Source organism: Lasioglossum baleicum, chromosome 7 (genome assembly GCF_051020765.1).
Source record: "Lasioglossum baleicum chromosome 7, iyLasBale1, whole genome shotgun sequence".
Lineage (NCBI taxonomy): Eukaryota > Metazoa > Arthropoda > Insecta > Hymenoptera > Halictidae > Lasioglossum > Lasioglossum baleicum.
In genome coordinates, this window is record NC_134935.1 from 13,432,447 (window position 1) to 13,455,951 (window position 23,505).

At 43.9% G+C, this 23,505-nt stretch overlaps 1 protein-coding gene and 1 long non-coding RNA gene across 3 annotated transcripts in view; both read right to left on the bottom strand.

The window, feature by feature from the left end:
• Pxb (putative Hedgehog signaling attenuator pxb) overlaps positions 1-23,505 on the bottom strand; it is a 360,190-nt gene that overhangs the window by 166,210 nt on the left and 170,475 nt on the right. The window lies entirely within an intron of this gene.
• Positions 1-23,505, bottom strand: part of LOC143210248 (uncharacterized) — a 95,870-nt gene that overhangs the window by 16,427 nt on the left and 55,938 nt on the right. Inside the window, exon 2 of the long non-coding RNA XR_013009214.1 lies at positions 1-22,058. This exon is cut by the window's left edge and continues 16,427 nt beyond it. This is a non-coding gene — a long non-coding RNA (uncharacterized LOC143210248). The remainder of the gene's footprint in view (positions 22,059-23,505) is intronic.

Genomic DNA, 23,505 nt, shown 5'->3' on the forward strand with positions numbered 1-23,505 from the left:
ATATGTATATTTTTGTAATTTAAGCATATCCCCCCAGGCTTCTAAGTGAAATTATTCCATGTACCATATAAAACCGTGGTGCCCAAGGTGGTTCGGAACCCACCTTAAACTGTAGGTCACGTCGTTTAATAACCATAGCAGTTGAAGAAGCGACGTAAAACAATCAAACAAAACAAGGCTTCTAAATGACGTTTATTACTAAGAGAACGCAGAAAAATTGTTTTCTTTTCCGATTCGTCAAGTGGGAAGAGCGCTTAATCTCAAACGGTATCAGCCACCCCGTTAATAGTTGTCGGTAATCCATCGATAGTCGTTAGCGCGGCAATAATGTTACCGTTTTGACAATAATTTGATACATCACCGGTAACTGGTCCCAACGGGGGCACCCGAACCTACGTTCCTCTTAACCGCTAACAGACGGCCGACTCGATTGCCCGATATCGATCGTCACCGCATCAATATTTCGCCGTGTGGAACGGTCCCGAGCTGTTGCCGAATTTATCCGCCGATTAATAAAGCGCTTAATCGCGCATGAAATTATCCGGGTGGGGCCCCGCGGAATAAGCACACATGCGGAACAGAAAATTGTTTCGCGAGGTGGCGCGTGCTCGGGGGAAAGTCGACGAGACGCAAACGAGAGGAAGAGGAGGAGGAGGAGGAGGAGGAGGAGGGACAGAAAAAAAAATAAAAATAAAAAGTTAGGTCGTCCGACTCGTCGCTCGCGAGTAATGTCACGGCTCGATGGGTCTCAATGCGACGTTAACGCGACGGAACGTTACATTATGTAATTACATCGCCGCTCGATTTGCCGTTCGACCGCGGCGCCCGTTCCTCCCGAAGAATAATTACGCGTACGGGGGCGGAGAGGGCTCGTTGAAACCGCGGGACGTCGGAGGACAATTTATTTAAATTATCATTGCCCGCGGGAACGTGGGGAGGAATTTCCACCGAGTAAAAAACGATCCGATTCTCGGTGACGCGGAGCGCGCAACCCCTAACTCGAACGATTCGTTATTATTATTGTGTCGACTGTAATGCACTGAATCTACGAGCAGACATTGCAAATATATTGCTTGTCCCAGTGGGTTCTGCACAAACATTTTTTTATGGGGGATATGTCGCAGACGTCATCAGACGAAAATCTGAATCACCATCGCTATTGACTTTTGAAAATGTAAAAATTAACAGGAGCCTCCAAACTTCTCATTCTTTGCAGTAACTAGCACGAGTCGGGGCATCCGGCTACCTCAATCGCTCAAACCTTTTTCCAACGTCAAAAATCACCTTGATCTGGGATAGTCTACACTGTAGACTGGTGACATCACTCGGTCCTGACTATAGCATTCATCTATTCAAGACGCGATAGAACGTATAAAAAGTGACGAAGTGCAAGGTACACGAGTCCACAAAACGTGTCAATAAAGCAGAATGAATAAATGATTGGCAACATAAACTTAACTCGAAGCGAAACATTCCGGAAATACCGCTCTAAAATCAGTCAAGCTGTCGGCTCGAGTGCAACGATCGCGTTTGCTCTTTCTGAATTGCTTATACGACAGTTCATCGATTCTAGCCTCGTTGTTTCACGCTATGCTAACCACACCACGCATCTACACTGGACGCTCTCAACCTTATTAATTATAAAACTATTCGTTCCGGCAAAGGGTATTATGAGAAGACACTAGCTGCAGTTAGAGTCTTCTAAGCGGATGGAAGCGCAACGGGCCGGTGTAATCGAGTTGCATCTGTCGATATCGCTTTTTATATACCCGGAACGCATATCCGGATCGCTCGGAAACCGATAACGCGATCCTGACATCGAAGCCACGAAATAATCGAGCGGTTGCGGAAAGTGTTAAACGACACTGTCGGGAATTATTCAGAAGGCCGCGGGGTTCGAACTTGGCTGGCCCGGAGAAAGCTCGAATTTCCTTTTGAATAATTTTCAGGCTGTGTTGGTAGGAACGTCAACGTGAATCGACGTGAAGCCGGTAAAGCTGCTCGGAACTTGGAACGAGCCAGACGACGGCGACGGGGACGACGATCGACGATGATCGACGTTTCCATCGATATGCATCCGAATGCAGGCAGCCGTCCAAAGTGCATAGACACTGGCTCGCGCACGGTTTGACGTTAATCCAGTCCTGAAGGCAGGGGCTGCCAGTGCGCGCAGTTAGTCGCCGCGTCAGACTCTCCACAGATCGAATAGGAATCAAGGAAGAGAGGATACACTCGACTCGGGAACTCTCTCGGTCCCGAGCCAACCCAATTTTCCAGAAGAGCCCCGCAAAACCTCCTCCACACGAGCTCGTCGAGTCAAGGTCCGGCCGAGTTGAACTGCGGTGTCAAAAGTTCTGAACAAGTTCGCCGGTTTGACGAGGCTCCGCTGACCCGCCGGCTGCAGACTCGGCGTTTCCCCGCGTCTAGAGCTTTTCCAGCACCGAAACTTTCCGTGCACTGAATCCACCGTAATCGATTCCGTTTATGCGGCCCGATCGCGCTAATGGCCCCTCAAATCGCTCCCGGAGCTCCGAGGTGGCGTGGCTGCCCCACCACGCGCTCTTACACGCCGCCCATTCGCCCCTCCCACTGGACAAAAGTGCTTTGAATATGGGACAGCAGTGGACCAATCTGCATGAAATTTTTTGGTGATGTGGACATTGGATTTTTCCATATTCGATAGGAAAATAATAAAAATAATTTTGATATATAGTCCAACGTGTGTCCCTAATGCATTAACCAATTAACGTAATTTTGATATATAATGTCAACTAATAATTTATATTAACCTCTCAGTGCAAATTTAGAAGTGTTTCAAAGCCCACAACAACCTTCTTACAGCAATCTGTGTCAACAGTCGCGTGGTTCCCCCACCCGATGCACTCCGGCACACCCACCATCCCCACCGCGCGACCAAGTATTCAATTGTTGCAGAAAGTGGTACGTGCCGCGATAAGTGTCGCGATACGGTCCTAAGTCTATAATTCCTAAAGAGGCAGACCGACCGACGTTCAATTTCAGCGTGGAGCTTCGGGTCTGTCGGAAGTGCGCGCTGCTTGCAAATTTCTGGGTACAAACGAGCGAAGTGTATCGGCGATATCACGGGCGATTTCACCGATTTTCGCTTGGCTGTTTTACAGCCCGGTCGTCGTGACGGAATTATTGAAAGCGACGCCGGGTAAGTACCGGGTTCCCTTGTTGCGGGTCCGTCGGTGTTTTACGATCCACGGGCGAGTCGCGCGTCAACGTATGCACGCCCCCGCAAAACTACAGTGTGCAGTTTGGTCGCGTGACGCGCGGATGTTAGCTGGCAACGTTTCACGGGACCGCGGGAAATTATTGGAAAGCCGTTTTTCAGCGGCCAAGCGACACGCTATCTGCTTCCCGATAAATTTAACGTGCCTTCCGCCGAACTACCGATCCATCGATACCTAAACGATCGACCAGCATCGCGAACAAAGAGGCTCGAAACGATTCCGCGACAAGGCACGAGCAGAAGAAACCGAAGACTCGACGTGAAAGCCTCTTCCTCGGTCTCTTCTCTCGCGAACTCTCCAGTTACTTTTTCTTTTAGAAGTTTCGGAGCATTTGTACCCGACCGTTCCGCAATATTTTCTGCCATTTGTTGTTCGTGAAACGCGGAAACCGTCCTCTTCTTTTGTAATCGCCGCTTTACGCGGCAAACAGCGTTTGCTTGCAAAGCGTTGTTTTTACGATTGCATTTGCGACTGCTGTTTTTCTTTAGCAGTGTGCATTGAGGAAGAAATATTATTACTATATTTGTTCGCGAAATTTGTTTATTCCTGCTTCACTGCGTCTATCTCTACAATGTTCATGCTGTTCTCTTGAATGGTTTATTTTTTGGTAATTTACTAACGCGATAAATAAACGTTCTTCTGCAAGAGCACACACACTGTTCTTCCGCAATTTTATTTGTTAGCTCTATTTCTGCATCTTTTAAGTAATTAAGGACGAATTATTCTTACTATTTCTTTCCATAAAATTTGTTTACTCTTGTGTACTGTGTTTATCGCCAGATTATTTTGTTCACTTATTTAATTGATTCACGCCATTTTACTTTCCTGTTAGGTACCTGTTTTACTTCGGCTGCGCTTTTGCTATCCTGGCTGTCCTCATTATTTCTCTTATGCGCCAAGCTGCCCCGCACATAAATTATAATTGCTATTACAGGCTCTTTGTTTTGAAAAATCGGGTCAAGCTCGTGGAGAGATCTTGGGACAGAATTTATTAAACATAAATATTGTTTAGTTCGCATCGATTGAAGAGAAATACCACTTTGCGCTTATGAATATTCAAGCTGAACAGTAAAATTACTCCCGCGATGAATGCATAATTTCTTTTCCCGTTAGAAAATTATTAACGATAAAGTATCTCTTACGAGCCTGGTCACGAAGCAAATCACAATCCAACCAGTTCAGGTTGGGTCGAAAACTGCATACAGCTGTGCCTTTCTGTATTTTACGTTTATGAGCCTGGCGAAATTAAATGTTCTGACTGGAATAATTTAATTATAAATTTAAAAGATTCATTTTTGAAACGTGGACCCTCTCTTTGCACGTAATCTACACCTCTGGTACAGAAATATTCGTAATATTTCTCTGGAGTGTGTGTCTTTGTACAGATCTAATAATTCGTTTATTCACTTACTTGCCGAGTGTTTGACCACAAATATGCGCGCATACTGAAACCGAATCAATTACAAATGCTCACCTAATCGTGCTCTAGATCAAAGCAACGAGTAATCTTGTCTAAATCATTTGGACTCGAGCATTAATTCATAGATTCGCAATTAATCCGCGGTAACAAGTAAATAGATTATTTCCAGAGCTGCAATCTCTCAGCAAAAGTATCCAGAATCAATTAATCGTGCGCTATCTAAATAGGGGTGCGTCGAGAGACGTGGAACCGGAAATGTCGAATGTGGGACAGCAATCCGAGTCCACAAGTAAGTCGAATCATGTTACTGTTCCGCGTCACTCGATATCAAATATTGAGAACATTTACCCACTGACATAAACTTAACCAATCAATCGAGGAGCGCAGTCGGGCACCGTCGACAGACGTAATGATTGGCTGTCGATGTTTCGTGGGAGTTTCTTTCCCCGCAGACGAGCTTCCGGAATTTATGCGAGGAACTTTCGATACGGCGAGCAGTTTCAACGGGAACCACGGGAATATTGAATTCTCGTACGATTCGGCCAATAACGGGCCCGGAATGGCGATCCAGATACGCTCGCCGGAACATCGCGCGTCGTACGCTTTCGAAAGGAGGCCGAGGAATTTGAATTCCGATGACTTGTTCTGGGATCGAATAAAGGATGAATCAAGAACGCGTTCTCTTTCGCAGCGTCAATCACTCAATGGCCGGTCGCCCGTTTTAAATATGCCAATTTTCTTTTGAAACCGGTGGCGGCCGTAAATCCGTAAAATGATCAACAATTTCCCTTAGAATAAATAACGAATCTTTATGTGTGCAGTGCATTCAGACAGCCCAAAGATTTTTTTAAATCTTACTTCTATTCTTATGCAATTGGGCAATTTTTTAAATGTACACTTGCCAATTGAGAGAAAACCGTCCCCACCATAGCGACCATTGTCGACGCGCTTCGCCTGTCGCGAGTAGCTACGAACGTGCCCAGCGTCCAAGTCTAAATTCATCTCCAGATGACAAAATCTTTAACGAAGTGGCCGTAAATCTACAAGCTCAAGAAACTATGTCCTACGAACAGAATCACGTTCAAAGATCGAGCCTCACAACACTATTGTCGAAACAGCTCGGTTTTCAGGGAGCGCAAAACCGAAAAGACAATCGAAAGGCATGCAAGCCCAAGATTTATCTCCGGGAATGAAGCAAGCTGGCTTTGTAGCAACCCGCGCGTTCCTACGGGGTTCGGTAATTGCTCGGAAGAAAGACGAATTCTCCGGAACTAACGAGGGCCTCGTCACGCGGCGTACCCGCGGCTAAACGATCGGATCGACCGAGGCGCTTGCTCGCTCGCGAGCCTATTTTCGCCTAACCGCACGACGCTTCTTGAAGACTAATGGGGCCACGAATATTTTGCGTATCAGTCCTCTAGACCCGTTAACAGACACCGAGCCAATTTACACACGTTCTGACCATTTACACCGGCCCTCCCGACGTTCCAACTTCCTTTCGACATGAAAATAATTTTAAAGATCTTCGATACATCATCGTTGATGCCATTGAAGGATCTAATAAAAAATCGTTAGCCATGGACATTGACTTCCAAAAATAATGAAATAATTGCCGGTAGATGTGGTAAGAGAATAAATACATTTTCGTCTCCTATATTTTCGAAATTACGAAAACAAGCACAGAAACTTTTCATTTTGTACACAGATGGGCAGTTTAGATATTAGCTTGGGAAAGGGGGAATGATTTTTATTTCATACAGGGATCCGCAGTCTAGATACGAGCTCTAGATACGTGCACAGGTAAGGAGAATGCAACGACCTCCTAATTTCAATAATTGCAGAATAAAAAATTTGGGACTTGGGTAACGGACCGAGAGCCGCGTCTTGATAACACTGGGCTATTTGGAGCGGAATACGCGAGCGTGGAAGTTCCCGTCGCGCGAAACCGTAACGCCAGATACCGCCGACGATCCACCCGCTAATCTGATCCAGCTTGAGCGCCGCTGTTTCGCCCTGTCGAGGACAGGGCTCTGAGCTCTCGCTCAGAGGAACTTCTCGAACCGCTTAATCGTCCCAAGCCAAGACTCGTGAGAGCGCGTTTTGCTCGTCTGGTTATCGGGGCAACTGCGCGAAATGCGGCGACTGGAATGCGTTAGCGGATTTTGTTACGGCGCAGCTCGGTGCGGGACTTTCGCAAGTCGAATTGTGTTTGGATTGTTAATACTTCCTTGATGATCCTCGCCCTGGAATCACGTCGTCGCAGGTCAAATGCGTTTGCCGCGAGAACGTCTCTTCTGTAATGTGACTATTCGCAACTATCTTTGTTCTGTACGCTCATTGTGTTTGTCTTTTAGCTTGGGTAAAAGCGGCGGTATCTTATTAAAGGCTTCTCATTCCATCTTAAATGAATAATGTCAAGGAAGATGTATCTCGAGTCAAAATATGCGATCCTTTTGTGTCAGGTGTCTGGAATTTACATTTTCTTTTTGGAGCTCCAGTATGCTGCGGTACCTGAGTCTACTCTGATCCATAATATCAAAATCGGTTATAAAATCACTCAATTTCGAACGATTGTCCAGTAGATCGTCAAATTCAAACTTCATTCCTTTTTGTTAAATGAAAAAGAAAAAACGATCTATGTAAATATATGCGCGATATATGTAAAGTACCAGTCAACATGAATCTTCTAATAATAGAATGCAAAAAATATGAGAATGAAAGGAAAAATGCTAAGTTGCCTGGATTCTTACCCATTCTGTTAGGTTCTGAGGAGTGTATCGTCGGTCTTGCACAGTGTATCAAGCATACAAATATGTACAAAATATTGTAAGAAAATATACCGTGTTTCTAGTGACCTTTGATGTGGAAGCAACATTAAATAAATAAATTTAAAAAAAATTAAATGATTAGTTGTTCCAATAGAGAAACAACTTTCAAAATAATATGTAAAACGTCTTTTAAATAAATTCATAAATCGGTCTTCGACACGACAGAAATCATTTATGAATCGTACGTAATGTTTAGTTTGAATTAAACAGTAGATAATTTTGAAAACTGCTTTGAGAATTACATTATGCCCGCACGGTCTGCATGCACTCTCATTGTTTGCACTTTGATCTTATAATTGAACGTATAATGAACATACAATCAATGAACATATAATCTCCGTGTACTCTGTATTAATTTCCTGGAGTACGATCGCCTATTCTCTGGGCGGGAACAATAAGCTTCGTTGGTTCTGCAGAACCGCAGTTGGAACATTTATTTCAGCAGGGTTCTGTACGAGCATCTCATCGAAGTCGCCAATTAAACATAAATGGTCCGTTTTTCGTAATTTCCATGCATAAGCCGGAGAAACGATTCTGTCAGTCACGGGTCGTCCCAAATTTCATCGCAGCGAAAGTTAATTAGCAGCAACGCGATATAATAACTTCCATGACTGTACGGTCCACATAATAACAGTGTCCTCGTAGCTTTCGCGAACAGGTGTTCCGCAGCCGGTGAAAGGGCCGAGCAATCGGCGACTCGGCTGACCGGTCCGCGAGCACATCGACGCGTCGTTGAATTAATTGGCCGGTCGAGATCATTGGTATAGCCGCCGTTGAAACACTCGGAATTATCGGGCACACGTTGCGACTGAAATTCGAGCAGCTACCAATGCGTTTTTGTCAACGAGCTCCATTAGCGGAATGCATGAATCCGCGACTGTTATCGCGACTACATTTTCGTGTCTTATGTGCGACATCCGACGAACCGGTCAGTTTTATTAGCCTTCGAGGCTGCTGTAATTTGTCTCACTATTGAATGAACCTATTTTGCGTATTATAAACACTCTATGTATTTATATTATACATTAATTTCATATCGTATTTGTATTGTGTATTCATTTTGTGTGTTTATATTGTGTATTTATTTTGAGTATCCAGTTCATCCATTCATTTTGTGGATTTATTTCGAAAATTCAGTTCATCCATTCACATTTTGTATATTTATTTTGTCCATTCATTTGTGTACTTATTTTTTCTATTTACTTTGAGTATTCAGTTGATTCATTCATTGCATGCATTCATTCTGCATATTCACTTTACCCATTCGTGTAGTTCTAATTATAAATGTATACTAAAAACGTATTTGATAAAATTCAGCGAACGATAGAGATTTTATTCCTTCACTTTCGAGAGCAGAATTTAATGAATTTATTTTCTCTTATGAATATTTATGAACCTAATGGTCTATCCATGATATTGATTTCCGACCGGCGCGTGTTAATTTGCTAAAAAAACGAAAAATAAAATCTGCGATGGTTAGCCAAAATCGCTATAAAATTTGTATCACTTCAGAAATTAAATTGTCAATATTCCTGCCTCAATAATCGTGCGAGCAGTAATGTTTGCATTATGCATACCACAATAATCAAATTCTTTAAAAAAATCACACAATAACAATCGATCTGAAAAGTCGAATGAACCTCGAGTCGAAAGAGTTGAGTACTTATGTGAACAAATTAATTAATTGAGGTTCTAGCTCGCGCTAGAGCGTCGATTCCCGAAAATGGACTCTCCGTGAGGAGGGTTTCGTGCGTCCTGAATCACCGTGTAGCATCTTTAAAAGATGCGACGGGGACTATCGTGGGGTCCAGGGGGACGTGTCCACGGAAAGGAGCTGAGATACAAGTCCGATAAGTGAGAGACGCTTAGGCGAAGCGAAACGAGGATTATCCCGAAGTCCTCCGTCGAATCCCGTGGGATGCTCGCCTCCACCTTTCCGATTGCTCCGGGGTCGTCTAGACGATCGTGGGTGAAGCGTCCGGAGGGGATGGAAAGAGAGAGAAAGAGAGCGAATTCGTAGCTGACCAGTCGGGAAACCAGTGATCCACCGTCGACACCTACTCGGCACAGGCCTCGACGAAAAGTGGCTGGGAGATATCCCGGAACGCGGACATCCACTCTCGCATTCGTGGAAAATCGGAGGAGAACTCGCTCGTTCGCCAACCCTCCGGCAAACCGGGCAAAGGGAAAATAGAGAAAGAGTGGCCCCTGATAGATTACGCCGATACACCGGACACACTCGTCGATCCGTCCTCCGAATGGAAACCTTGCTTCGTTTTATTTGTACACCCTGCTCGACCGACGCCTCGCTAATCCCGCAGACCACTCCGAAAAAGGACAGACCGACCGGTCCCTGAAACACATACACTATCCTCCATAAGGACCAACGTGGCGAGAAGGATCTAGGCTCTGGAAATCGCATTTGCAGTCGCTGTAACGTGGACTGATTCACATGCACCTCGCTCTGATTTCTACAAAATTTAGTGGAGTGACATGTCTGCATTAATTATACATACAATACGTAGACGTAGTTACCACGGTCTCGGATGGGTTTGCAATTTTCAGGAATTTGTGTGTCAAGCTTGAAGAACAATGAGCTCTTCAACAACCCATGAAACTTTTCCTACTTTTGCGTACGTCTGGTACTTTTCTTAATGCTGGCTAGTCGTCTGAGACTATAGCTACGTTTATTATGCATACATAGGTAAGTATGTATACTTATCTTCCCACTATGTTTCAATCAAATAGTAATTGTGCTTGAAGTACCGTTCGTAAGTTGTAGTAACAATGAGAATCATTGTTACGATCATAGGGTTGTTCAAAATCATAGATTATTCTCCACTTTCAATTCAATCCCTAAAAAGTAATACGCCCATGAGGCAATTGTGCTGAGGAGGATGGTTAACAGATCGCACTAATTGCAACTTTCCCCGAGTTAACTTGCCTACAATCTAGTCTGAATAAAATCGCTGCTGTCTAGCAACATCCACTCAGAAATGTCAAGAACCGTTCGAGAAGATCGTTCAATTATGTCTAAAATTATGTTTAAAAAGGGGACAGAATGGCGAGGCTCTCGGTCGCATCGGTTCGAGCGACTCTCCTCTTCCCCGTCCGCCGATATCATCGCAGATAACCCCATTTTGCTTATCGAGGTAAAACCTCTTCGATCGCTAATTACTCGATCACCGATGAAAACATTCCGCGGACTGTATTGGTCGCAATCGAGTATCGACGAGGATGGGGGTAAAAGCAGCGCGACGTCTCGAGTAGGATCGATCGATGGCCCTGCATTGTCTCTTGTCGGCCTTGCGGCCCCCTGTACCCTATCCACGCTGCACCACGATACACTTTCTTGCAGCAGCCCCTTCTGCTTCTTCCACCTGGTTTTTTCCGCGTCGCAATCGACACACGACAAACGGATCAGAGATATACCCCGTTGTCGAAGATGTATATTGCACTAAATGAGTCCAAAATGTTGAGTACAATTAGCTACCACGAAAAAGTTACCCTTAGAATGTCTCTTTGAGTGATTCAGGCAAATGATAATGAAGAATTTCTTTTCTATGACCACGTCGCACTTCACCAAAAATTTGAAAAAATTTATAAATAATTCTTATAACTATAGACTGATACTGTGAAAATGTAAATACTGTTGCTCTTAAAGTTCCATGCGAAATCTGAATTTTTTCGGTTTTCGTTAGTTTCTTGATTTTTTAGGAAAAGGATTTTCAACTTGAAAATCTGAATTAATTGTACAATCTGGGTATTGAACTTCTCGACTTTTTTCAGAATTTTCGTACATGACTAAATAAGGGAAATAGGCCAAAAATTATATTTCCATTTTACCCCACATACCTGAGGAGACCCACTGTTTTCACGTAGACAAAAATAACTATGCAATTGTACGATAGAAAATCCGGTTAATATTTAACTGAGCCTGGTATTCTGTGTTACCCCGTTCTCTTCTCGTTTCCTCTTTGCCGAGCTTTATCTTCAGAGCTTCTTGCACCGCCCACACCTATGCACTCGATCTTGCAGCAGCTCCTTCAGCTTCTTTCACCTGGTTTTTTCCTCTCGCGATCGACACACGACGAACGGAGGAGAGACAGACCCAGAAGAGGCCAGAAGAGAGAAGCTCGCGTCCTGCTGAGCCAGCATTTGCACTCTCTCCCTCTCTCGCTGTAGGTGCCGGTGCACCGGTGCATCGGTGGCGCGCTCCTGTCACCGCGCGGTGCATCTGGCCCACGAATTCACCACGTTGCAGATCCTCGAGTGCGGCCTCGAGATATCGTCGCCTGCATCGAGTATCTCCTCGCGGATACCGTACACCGTCGCCAGAGATACGTGTGCGAACCGGTGTCGAGGGTGTCGCCACCCCTAACAAGGGATCGTTCCTTCGATAGCTGGTGAAACGGAGATAGGGGCTGTCGAGATTTTCGAATCGGTAATTGGCGCCGGCTTTCGAGCCACTGGAAATGTCTACTCTGCCGATTCACCGACTACATTCCTGCAGGATCCTCGCGTGATAAGCCTCGCGCTGCCCTCATTCTAGCAATTTTACACAGGTCGACATTTCAGGGAGACCATTATTCAACACGTCACCTTTTACAGGGCACGTTCGATCAGTTCAATTAAACTTTTCATTCTTTTGCATTGTGGGAGACTGAACAGACCTATGCAGATTGCTGTTCATTTTCTGTGAAATAAATACAGTTTGCACTGGGAAATGTTAGCCACTTTGTGGTGGTGATGTTAAATTTCTTTTCCAATGAGAAATTATATCTTTCTGTTGAGAAGAGGGGAGTACGAGCTCGCCTTACTACGACCCAGTATCGCCCAGAGTAGGGCAATAATCAACTAATATTTAAAAATGACTAATAGTCTTTTTGAATCTTAGTCATAGCAAAATAGTCATTAGTCAAAACTTTTTGATTAGTTAGTGATAACTAAATGGCAAATAATTAGTCACAGCTCTAAGTAATCGTTAGCTGTTGCTTATTGGTGAATTAGTAGTTGATGATCAGTCATCAGTCACTATTGTGCGATTAATATACATTAATATTATTAATTAGTTGTCACTAAATAATCAAAAAGTTTTGAATAATGACTATTTTGCTATGACTAACATCCAAAAAGACTATTAGTCATTTTTAAATATTAGTTGATTATTGCCCTACTCTGGTATCGCCAGTTCAAGACTTTTCTCCCACTCTACGTTACCCCTTCCACGCTTCCGCTACGGCTGGGTCAAAATCCCACGTGACGAATATGATAGTGACGGAGAGAGGGTAACTGTATTCTAAACTGATCCTATGCTGACTATGAAGCTCCCCGAACCGAAGATCCATCAAAACTCTCTCAGTCACTTGGATGCGGGACATCTATCAGAATTGCAAGAAACATCCGAAATCATGTTTGATCCTTTATCAGACGAGTCCTCAGCCTGAAGTAATGAAAATCCAGGTTCCAGCACCGCTGTAACCGAAGGTGGATCGTCAACGATTTATCTCCGCCACGAATCTATCGCGTGCTTTTATTTCGCGCCGCCTCCTCTCGTAAACCGTGGCGGAATTCGCCATTCAATTTTTGACTGAATCGAGTTTTTGCCGGTGGACGAGTCGCGGGATCGCCTTCCCGTAATTGTCCCCAGTAGCTAACGCCAAAAAGGCGATCGTAAAACATTTGATAGGCTGTTGGGCCCTAAGCGCGAGCCGTGTAACGAAATAGCCTCGGAAAGAATAGCAGCTGCTCGTTTCTGTTGGCAGGCTCCCGGAGACTGCTGCTGGTATCTCTCCTGCTCTCTCTCTCTCTTTCTCTCTGGCACTCGGTAGCTGTCACCCGAGCTGCTCCCGTGTAAACTCGTCTCGGCCAAGATTAGGCGTGTTTACTGTCGGAGCGTAACAGTTTGCCCGCGCTTTTACAGCGCAGCGCCTCGCCCTTTCCGCTGCGAATGATCACGAGGGAGATATCGCAGCGACAAGGGTGTGAAAACCTTGCGCAGGAGCCACCCGCACACTCGAGGCACCATCCACGGCGAAAAGGCTTTACTGTTATTAAACGGAATCCTGTTTGTCCGATCCCGTTTCAATTTCCCCTCTTTACGACGGGTGGAACGCCCCGAGAATAGCCCTGCATTCGCAGATACCGAGGAACAGTCTTTGCATCGCAAACAAGTAAATGTCGCGACTCCCGTTACCTGTAAAACGTATGGCTCCGTTTAACTCCGACGTACTTTTCCAGCACGGTATCACCGAACGTTAATGATCCTTGCGATCCGTCTGCTCTTCGTGCGTTCTATTCTCAATTGTTCTGTACTGCAATTTTAGCGTCGCACTCGCAGATATTATGGAGCAGTCTTTGCGTCGCAAACAAATAAACGTCGCCGTCGATGTTACCTGCTAGAAGGAAGGCTTCGTTTAATTTGATAGCACTTTTCAGCACGGTGTCACCGAACGATACTCTTGATGATCGTTGCCTTCTGTCAGCTGGTCGAGCGTTCAGAGTTCTGTACTGCGATTTTAGCGTATTGCTGGCTTGTAACATTTAACGTTCGACATGGTGAGTGCCACATCGATGTTCATCAATATGTCACACAAAATAAAAACAACTTATTTAATTGTACAACTTGTTGTACATTTTATTTATGTTTAAAAATAGATTTGTGAATTGTGTTCTCCACACATCAGAGATGTGCTAATTCAATTACATTATAATTCAATTACGCAATTGAATTACATTGTATTTCAATTGTATAGTAATTCAATTACGTCGTAACTGAATTACGTAATTCAAACCTTTCAATTAATTAAATTACTAAGTTTCTTAATCAGATGTGCAAATGAAATACAATATAATTGAAATACAGCTCTCCAAATTATTGCTCAGAACTCTGAAGAAGTGCGATATATTTTTATATTTTTCTTTCATATACTTGTTTGCTATCTGTGCGGCGTAGTTTCTATTCCTCGTCCTCGTCCATAATACGTAACGCTATTTCGTGTTTATGGTTGAAATTTAAAAATGTGTAACGCAGAAGTTATTTCTGTTCAGATATTATAAATTTATAAATAATAAATTCCTTCCGTTTGAAACCTTCACATGGATTTTTCAACCTCCTCTTACTTTATTATTCTGTAATTTTTAATTTTAATTTAATTACATCGTAATTCGTAATTAATGTAATTTAATTACAAAGTATTTTATAATTGTACTCCAATTGCAATTACGAATTATATTGTAATTTAATCGAATGAAGATCTGAATTATAAATTACAATATAACTGAATTACAATGTAATTCAATTACATACTTTGTAATTATAATTCCTGGAGTAATTCAATTGTAATTCTGCACAACTCTGCTCCACATACAGCCAACGTGGCAGGCAACCTATTAATCTCTTACGCTCTAATTTGACAACACTCCTCGTTGTCACTACTGATCATCTACTAAATATCGAAGACAGCCCGAAGAACAGGCTGAAAGGTACAAAAGCATTCCTCACCAACACCTGGTGCTTTCACCATCAGGATCTCGTTTAATCGACAGGGGATCAACATTACGGACATTATAACAAGATAATGATCCCGAAGCTTCATCAACGTTCTAGAGAACATGTGCAGGTTAAAAGGATAGATAGAGTGGGAAGATAGAGAAGGAAGAAGAATTTAGAAATATGATTTGGTCAGCCCAGGACCATGTGCCACCGTAAAAACATACAATCGTGTTCGAGGTGCGGCGAAACAGAAGCGGAGATAGGAAATCCTAGAGGATAGCGAGGGGGAAGAAGGTGGATCGTAAAGTAGAAGTACCTCCAGGGATTCGTATTATCCTTCTGCGGGAACGTCGTTAAGGGAGAAGAAAGGAGTAGAAGAAACAGGCGTCGCGGGGATGAGGCGATGCAGGCGTGGCTGTGGATTACTTTCGGGTTCCCGGGTGGTTGCGTGTGCTTGCAGTTCTCGTTGCATAAAGTTGTTGTAATCGGTGGTGGTTAATGACGGTAGCTCTTGGAAGCCGGTAAAAAGGAAATTGATTCTTACATTATCATGCGTTACTTGGCGTCCTGGAACGACAGCATTTTGGTAATTAACACAGGAAAGTTATCAGATGGGTTAAAAAATTGTACTGTATTGTTTGAGCTTTACTGGAACCAAGAAATTCATTTTTAAGTAGCTCCTGTTGGTTGCAGTTTTTGTAGAACATTTATATTTTGCATGAAGATGCACAGACTTGTAATTAAACTTATTGAATAATAAATACATACATAAAACTTCAACGAGTATGTCATTGGTACATCATTGATATGATTAAAAGGTGAACACTTTTGGTTTTTGCATCACAATGTCTTCAATTTAACATTTGATATTGACTGTCTTTTGAATGATATATTACTGGACTGTGGATTTTATGCACTTAAAAATGTCTAGGTGGCACATATGTACAAACATAAACACAATTTCAGATGATTGTTACGGCATGTATCTGCATATTGTATTACCATTACATATCATATTATTAGCTACTGCACCGTTGCGTATCATTCTATCACGTTTTGATATGCAATAATGCAACGATGCAATGCCTGTCTGTCCATATTAATACTCAACAATAATATGATATGACAATCAGCAAATACGTGTACAGGGTGAGTCACCTAACGTTGCCACCTCAAATATCTTTTTTGTTTTTAAAGATACGCCAAACGTCCGAAGGACAAAGTTGAATGGTAAAATGTGGCTCATACGATACCAAAAAATTTTTGTTTTTATGTAATTTTTTTGAGATGTGAAGGTCACCTTCATTTTTTGTAATGGAATGAGGTATTTTTCAATACATCAGTCGATGCAGCTGGACATTCGTTATAAAAAAGTACTAACCTATGTATGTCGAAAAGTTAGTAGTTCACATTTCAATTTAAATAATTCTAAAACACCATCACTGTCGTACTAACACATTAGCGTTTATTTACTAGTGTAACGTCTTGGTAGTTAGTACTTTTTTATAACGAATGTCTAGCTGTATCGATTGATGTGTTAAAAAATACCTCATTTCATTTTAAAAAATTAAGGTGACCTTCGTATCTAAAAAAAATTACATAAAAACAAAAATTTTTTTGTATCGTATGAGCAACATTTTACCATTCAAGGTGACTCACCCTGTATATCTACACACCCTTGTATCATTTTGAACAAGCTGAAATGATTAAAAGGAGACATTCTCGTTTCTTGCAATGGGTGTTTTGAGTAGCTCAGGATAAATTAGTGTTCCTGGAGGTCAATTCATGGAGTACGGAAGGGAGTGAACGGCAGTCCAGGGAGGATAATATTTACGGTTTCACGGACGAAGCGTCGCGACGGCTCGTGCGGAGGGTAGCGTTTAAAAAGATTCTCCTTACGCGGCGTTCGCGAAGGCGTCAGGTTAATTAAGTTTCCCCGACGTTTTGCGGTGGTTCGCGAGACCAAGTGGTCGCCGATGCACAGGACGAGACCGTCGAAGGGTAGCCGAGCGTGAGACCGGAATGTCGTTAGCGGGCTCTATCCTCGTCCCTGAAATATCCCGCTGACTCATCGCACGGTCTCGCGAGAATGGATCTCCTAATAACAAGCTCGTCCACTTCCAATTTCGAAGCCCGGTCTCCCTTTGAATCTCCGGAACGATCGGTTGCGCCGTAATTAATAAGTAATCGGCCGGCCGATTCGATGGGTGACGGGGCCGTTCTCGCCGTCTTCTTCACGCGTCCGCGTCAACTAGTCCGTCATCTTCTATCAAGGCACATCCCGCGAGTGCATTACTAATCTGAAGACAATCGCATATCGAATCCGATTCTCCATTTCCGAAGACCAATTCTTCAATGTTCAAAAAATAGAAATTGATGTAAGAATAATCAACAATAATTATTATGAATATGTCTGTCAATTTTGATCAAAGAAAATTGTCAAAATGATTCGATCAAGTCGAGCAAGATTAAAATTGACATTCACTGTGCTTAATATATGAAAATCCTTTTACATTCTGGTGGAATGAAATTATTCAAATAAATTGGATAAAGTTGAACAAAATCAAAATTGACATTCACAATACGTAACATAAAGATACTTTTCAATTTTGACCGAATAAAATAATTTAAAAATTGGATAAAATTCAACGAAGTTCCAGCAATTTTGCCTACCATACCTCACTTGCCAGATCACTAGAATGAAAGAAACCTGCTCCATTCGAATCCCAAAAGGGTTGCACCCCGCCCCAATCCCAAGCTGCACTCGTCCTCGATCCCTTGATCCCGAAAGATTCAAGTGCCGGGCGTTCTTCCGACGATTTACGAAAATTCTTTTTTTTCGTCGGGCCACGGGATCATTCGTTAGGTTGTCCTCGAGGCTGAAGACGGGAAACGGTAGCGTCTGACAAGCCGCCCCCATCGATCTTCGTACGCAGCGACGACGACGGCGGGATAGGAATTTCAGAAAATTGCCTCTGTCACGATACCAAGGCGCTCACGTGACGGGAAACGGGCCTGTTAATGTATTCGCGGAACAACAAGGAGAGCCGCGATTGCCACGATACAAAGTATACAAACAGATTGGAGTAGCTTGGCGTGATTCCGTGTTTTCTGACCGGGGGCCTTTGGAAAAATGGGTTCGCCAAAGAGCGATAGGGAACGGGTAGATTGCTATTCGGTCGACAGTCGCGGTTTTCGACGATTAGGTTCGCTACCCTCGTTTATTTTCCTATCGGTCTTCGTGGTTACGTTTAAATTGTTTCAACATTTTATTAAGCGAGTGCAACGTACACTATTTTCAAGATAAGAGGGGCGAAATTGGACATGAAAAGTCATAAATTAGAAAAATTATGAGCTGGCAACCTGTCAGTTCTTTTGAGAAGCATGACAAGCTAGGAAATAAAGTGCAATGAAAGGCAGCAAATCTGACTAGCTCTGCTTCAACTATCATCTTTCAATCTTGCTCCATAATTTTTTAAATACCACACAATGTTTCCTCAAAACAATAAAACATTTACTGCACGATCCAATTGATCACTTCTAAATCACCTCCAATAATTCCTACGAAAGTCGGAGGGAACAAAATTGTATAGTTCGACCAGTCTCCAATCATGCTTGGGCAACACCGAAACTCAGTCACTCGGTTGGGCGAACCTAAATCGAACTTGACACAACTTAAATAACCGTATTCGTCGAGTCCAAAGTTCCACTATAGCATTTCAGGCGAAGATCTGGTAACAGTACACAACATAGTTCCTGTCCGGAAAGTTTGCGTCCCGATTAGGGCGTCGGTCAGCCTCGCCGAGTTCCTCTCTCGCTCTAAGAAACCGTGTTCGACGTTCTTTATAGGAAGACCGAGAGAGCAACGATTCGACTGATCGATCTAAGCCCTATATTCTAGTGGCCACTGTGTTCGTTCCTTTCGACCCCCGCCCGTAAATGGCAATGTGATTTAGGCAAGCGCGCGCGCGCGTCCTAGGGTGGAGTTCGAAGTTGCCGGTGGTCGGAATTCAATTAAGCCTTAAGTGTGTCTCGGAGCTATCAGTTGGGAGGTCGGTTCGCTCGATGACCAACCTTCTAGGCAGAAACTCCGCCGTCTAGATACCGACCTGGTATGTCTTCCATTAGCAAGTGTCCCGCCATGTTACGACGTAAGTAGGTATCGCCATGGTGGAACGCAGGTAGAATCGTATCTGTTTGATCAAGGAATTTATTTGTCTAAGAAATTGAAACTTCGCTGGGAAAAGGGAAATGTCAATATTTAAAGTCTCCTCGAAAAATGTCACACTTTCATATACTGGCTATTTCGAATACTACTGTATGCACGCCATAGTATAATGTATTAAAAAATCATATAGTGAAATCCCATACTCTTTCTGTTGTATTTTGAAAAGCAATGTTATTTTTGGTCATTATTTCTAGAGGAAACAGTGATGGTAAAGATAAGCTTCCTGAGGCTATAAAATAATTGTTTAGCCTTTTCGAGTAAACCGGGCGACACAGTCGACTCAGGAGCGTAATTTTTCGTTATCGAGGTTGCGTGGCCCGTAGAGATCGCCTGACTAGGCTCTCAGCTTGGGGCTCAGGTAATCTACCCAGTCCGGGGGAGGATTCGTCTTATCGGCTGGCCGAAGAACGTCCGATTATAAGCTGGAGGCTAGAACTCTCCCTTATCGATTCGGGGGAGTTAACCGAACAGGCCGATAAGCTAAAAAATGAGTTTCATCTTCTGTCTTCGGGGAGTTTTGCTGGGGAGCAAAGGCGAAGGCTGAAAGTTTCAAGGATTTCCCTCCATCGAGGGGCGGACTTTTCCTGCGTCATCGAATACTATCGCATTGCTTATACAGAAATCACCGCAATCAATTTCCTTGATAATATACATAGCTTAAATTTCGTGGAAAAATCAAATTTAGATTTTGCTAGTAGAATGACTGGGGAAATGCTATACACACACGGTTTAGAAATTAATTTTTACTATAATATTGTATAATGACGGTTAATGATGTAGCTTCATTAACTAAATTATTTTAATCTGAAATTTACTGGAGGTAATAATTTGGAAATGGACGTGTTCAAACAGAAGTGTGAAAAATCTTGAAGCTTATGCACGTGTCACTAGCTGCAAATAAGTTAGGCCCTTATCTCAGCAATTTTTGTAATTTCATCCAACAGGGTAGAATAAGTACCCAGTACCCACTTAGCTCACCAAAGTCCACCGAGGCTTCATCGAGTCGTCAACGAAAGGAAGGCGTTATCTGACGTCTACATCGGGAGCAAAGGTAGACCCGGTAGGCGGATCTGGTAGCGGTCCGGCGTGGGCGATAAGTACGTGAGAACACGCGAGCGACCGGTAGGTAGATCCAGGTAGCCTCGGCGTACCTGTGCCTGGTAGCTCGCGTTACCATCGCGCCTTCACCAGAGTTATTAGCCGCGGCGACGACGAACGTGTTTGACCCTGCCGCGTTAACTATGTTACGAGCAGTTCGAAGAGATCACATTACTCTTCTCTCGACCAAGCACACGCGGGGACCACAAGGAGCCACGCATCCTATGAACAACGACCAGTGAGAAGATCGGTACGCTGAGACGACTACGAGACGTCTACGTGATTCTATTACCGCCGTTAGAGATCGTATCGAACTGCTGACCCGGCTGGAATTCTCTGTTCCGATCAGGACTCTGTGTCATGGGATCCTATGGCGGAGCCACGAGATTTATTACCGGATCTGAGGACGAAGAGCGACTGGTTAGCGTCGGTTTACAGGTGAGCTCGCCGCGTCGCGTGATTTAGAAAGTACGAGAAGATGATTGGGATGAGAATGAGTTGGCCATTCTTGCTGAATTTTGTAGGGAAGATCTTGAAGTGACATCTTCAGATCTTGTACTTTAGTTCTCTCAAAAATCTTAGACACATACTTCTTTTAGACGGCATTGTTCACATTGAAGGGGTGAGAACAACCCTTAAAGACTCCATTGAAAATTCTTTTTAATCCTGTTTTACATGTGCAACGTTTCAATCAGGCTCGTTAAAGGAGCATTTACGTTTAAAGATAAAAATCCGTACTCTATTCGAGGTATAGTCGTTTCCCGCAGGAGCAAGACCGAAAATCACGCCGCAGCAACGCAAAGTTCGATTGTCAAAGGGGTCCAAGTCGAGGACCCATCCAGCCGAGCTCTTTTCATGGCTCGTTACCCACCGAAATCGGTCTGTTACACCTTATTAATCGAATTACCTTGGATACGGATACTATAACCTCCGGCTCAGCTGGTCGTGTACTCTCGAAAGCTTGCTAGAGCGGTGATAGTAGTCTACTCCAAGCGACGCGGTGCGGATTAAAGCTCGAGCGAGCTCTTCTCGAACGACCATATCGATCGGAAATTCGAGTCGGTTGACAGCTGAACGCCCGAATCATCGAGGAAAGAAAACGTGTTTGTATTGTAATTTTTTTTAAAATGAAGGTGACCTTCAATGTTTTAAATGGAATGGTATGTATTTTTTTATATCACGACATTCAAGATCATACAAGGTAACAGATGGAAGATTTAAACATCTCAAACACAATTGGACTAATCTTCACCCTGCATGAACACTTTATTAAATCCCTTAACGTAGCATATTTTCCTTGTTCCCTGCTAAAGGACGCGATATTAAAGATTGGTAGTTAAAATCAGGGCCATCCCGGTGTACCGACTGGAGTCTAATTTCCTCGGTCTTAGGCAAGAGGTGCTCCCGAGGGTCGGCAGCCCCTTGGTTTAATCGCCATTGTCGCGTTTCCTCGTCGGAGCGTGTCGTTCGGCGGGTAACACGGCCGATTAAAAATAGAAGCTCGCTACGAATCCGGGACCGTCGGCATGGCGGGCGTTTAATTTCGTCGTTTCCAGCGGTCGGATGGTGGCGTTACTCTTATCTTTATTAACGCGGATCATCCTCGTCGTCCGCGTAGGATTTCCTCTCGGCGTGGAAATATTCAAGCTAGCTGGTTGCTCGTCGGTTTCTTTTGAGCCGTGTAGCTGTGTAACGACGAGGACGCGCCGTGGACCCGCGTCGTAATACTCACCTGGAACAAAAAGAAGACACGGGGGATAGAAAAATAACGTCGGAACGTCGCGTAAAAAGGAGGAAACGGGGTGGGGAGGGCGGGCCGGAGAGGGATAGCGGAGAGGTGGCACAAAGAGCATCCACGGAACGGCTCCGCGTTGTGCTCCTTTCAGGAACATCCGACAAATTCCATGGAAGTGGTAAGCTCGCCGTCGACAGGCAAATAGAAAGCGAGAGAAAGAGAGGCGGGTAGAGAGAGGAAAAGAGAGGGGGACGCTTTGTATTTAAATGCATGCAGAGTAATAAAAGGCACGTCCGCATCGGCACGCTGCGTAGCTACGAGTTTTTCCGCTTTCCGCGCGGCTTTTTCCCCTTTTCCTTTCCTTTTGCCTCGCCGCGGACGGGCTCGCATAACGAGTTAATAGAATCGTTTGTATTTCGGCAGACCGGTCCCCGTTCCTCCCCCTTCTCCCCCTTCTCCGATCCCCCTTCCTCCACACATTATTTCGGATACGGAGGTGTTCCCGGTTTACCTTGGCGCAGCGTCGAATTCAATTTTCCTCGAGCGGCCTCGAAATCCTGTAAACGTTTACCGAGCTTACGGACCGATGATCGGACGCGCTCTAGCGAAACCACCCCCACTGCCCCTCTCTCTTTCCCACCTCTCCGTCGGGGCAGTCTCGTTTTAATTAATAAAAACAAACAAAGCGGAACACGGGGCTCCTCGGACGGGGAAACTGTTCGCGGGTTCGCGGACCGGGCCTAGCGCTAATGGAATTTTTAAGTAAACGCCCCGGAACATTCCTCCGAGTAGTTGTCCACGGGACATCGCTCAGTCCGCGCGAATTTTCGAGCAAACACTGCGAATTAGCCGGCCCCCGCGTATTTACCCTGCGGCCATCGGGACCGCGGCACACGATGGACAAAAGTGTTCAGCGACGTGCTCCTTTTTCCGGTCTTTTTGCACGGGGCTCGGGAAACTCTCAAAGAGCAGACGGTGTAAAAATGCCGGAGACTTTTTCGGAGAGTGGTGCCTGTATGCTGATTTTAATTGCTTGCCAGGGGATTAAGGATCTTGGGAAATCTGGGTGAAATAGACATTTTCTGTGTCGGAGGTACATCGTGTGCTGAGAAATATTAACTATGAGAACCCTCTCAAAATGGAAGTAATTTTGATAATGGATCTGGACTTTTATTAATACAACTACTTTAACTACGTTGCATTTTAAATATCGTAATAACATTCACGGTACATATTTGATATTCCACGTGTAAAATGAGAATTTGTTTCATGATAATTTTAACGAATGGATGGTAATGCAACTCCTTTTTTTTAGTGGTTCTATTGTTTTATACATATATCACTTGTCGCAATTCGTAAACTGAACCATTGACTTTAAAAGATTATGAAAATTTCGGCAACAGATAATATGTTAAAATAAGAATGAAACAGCTGGTAGCTAGAC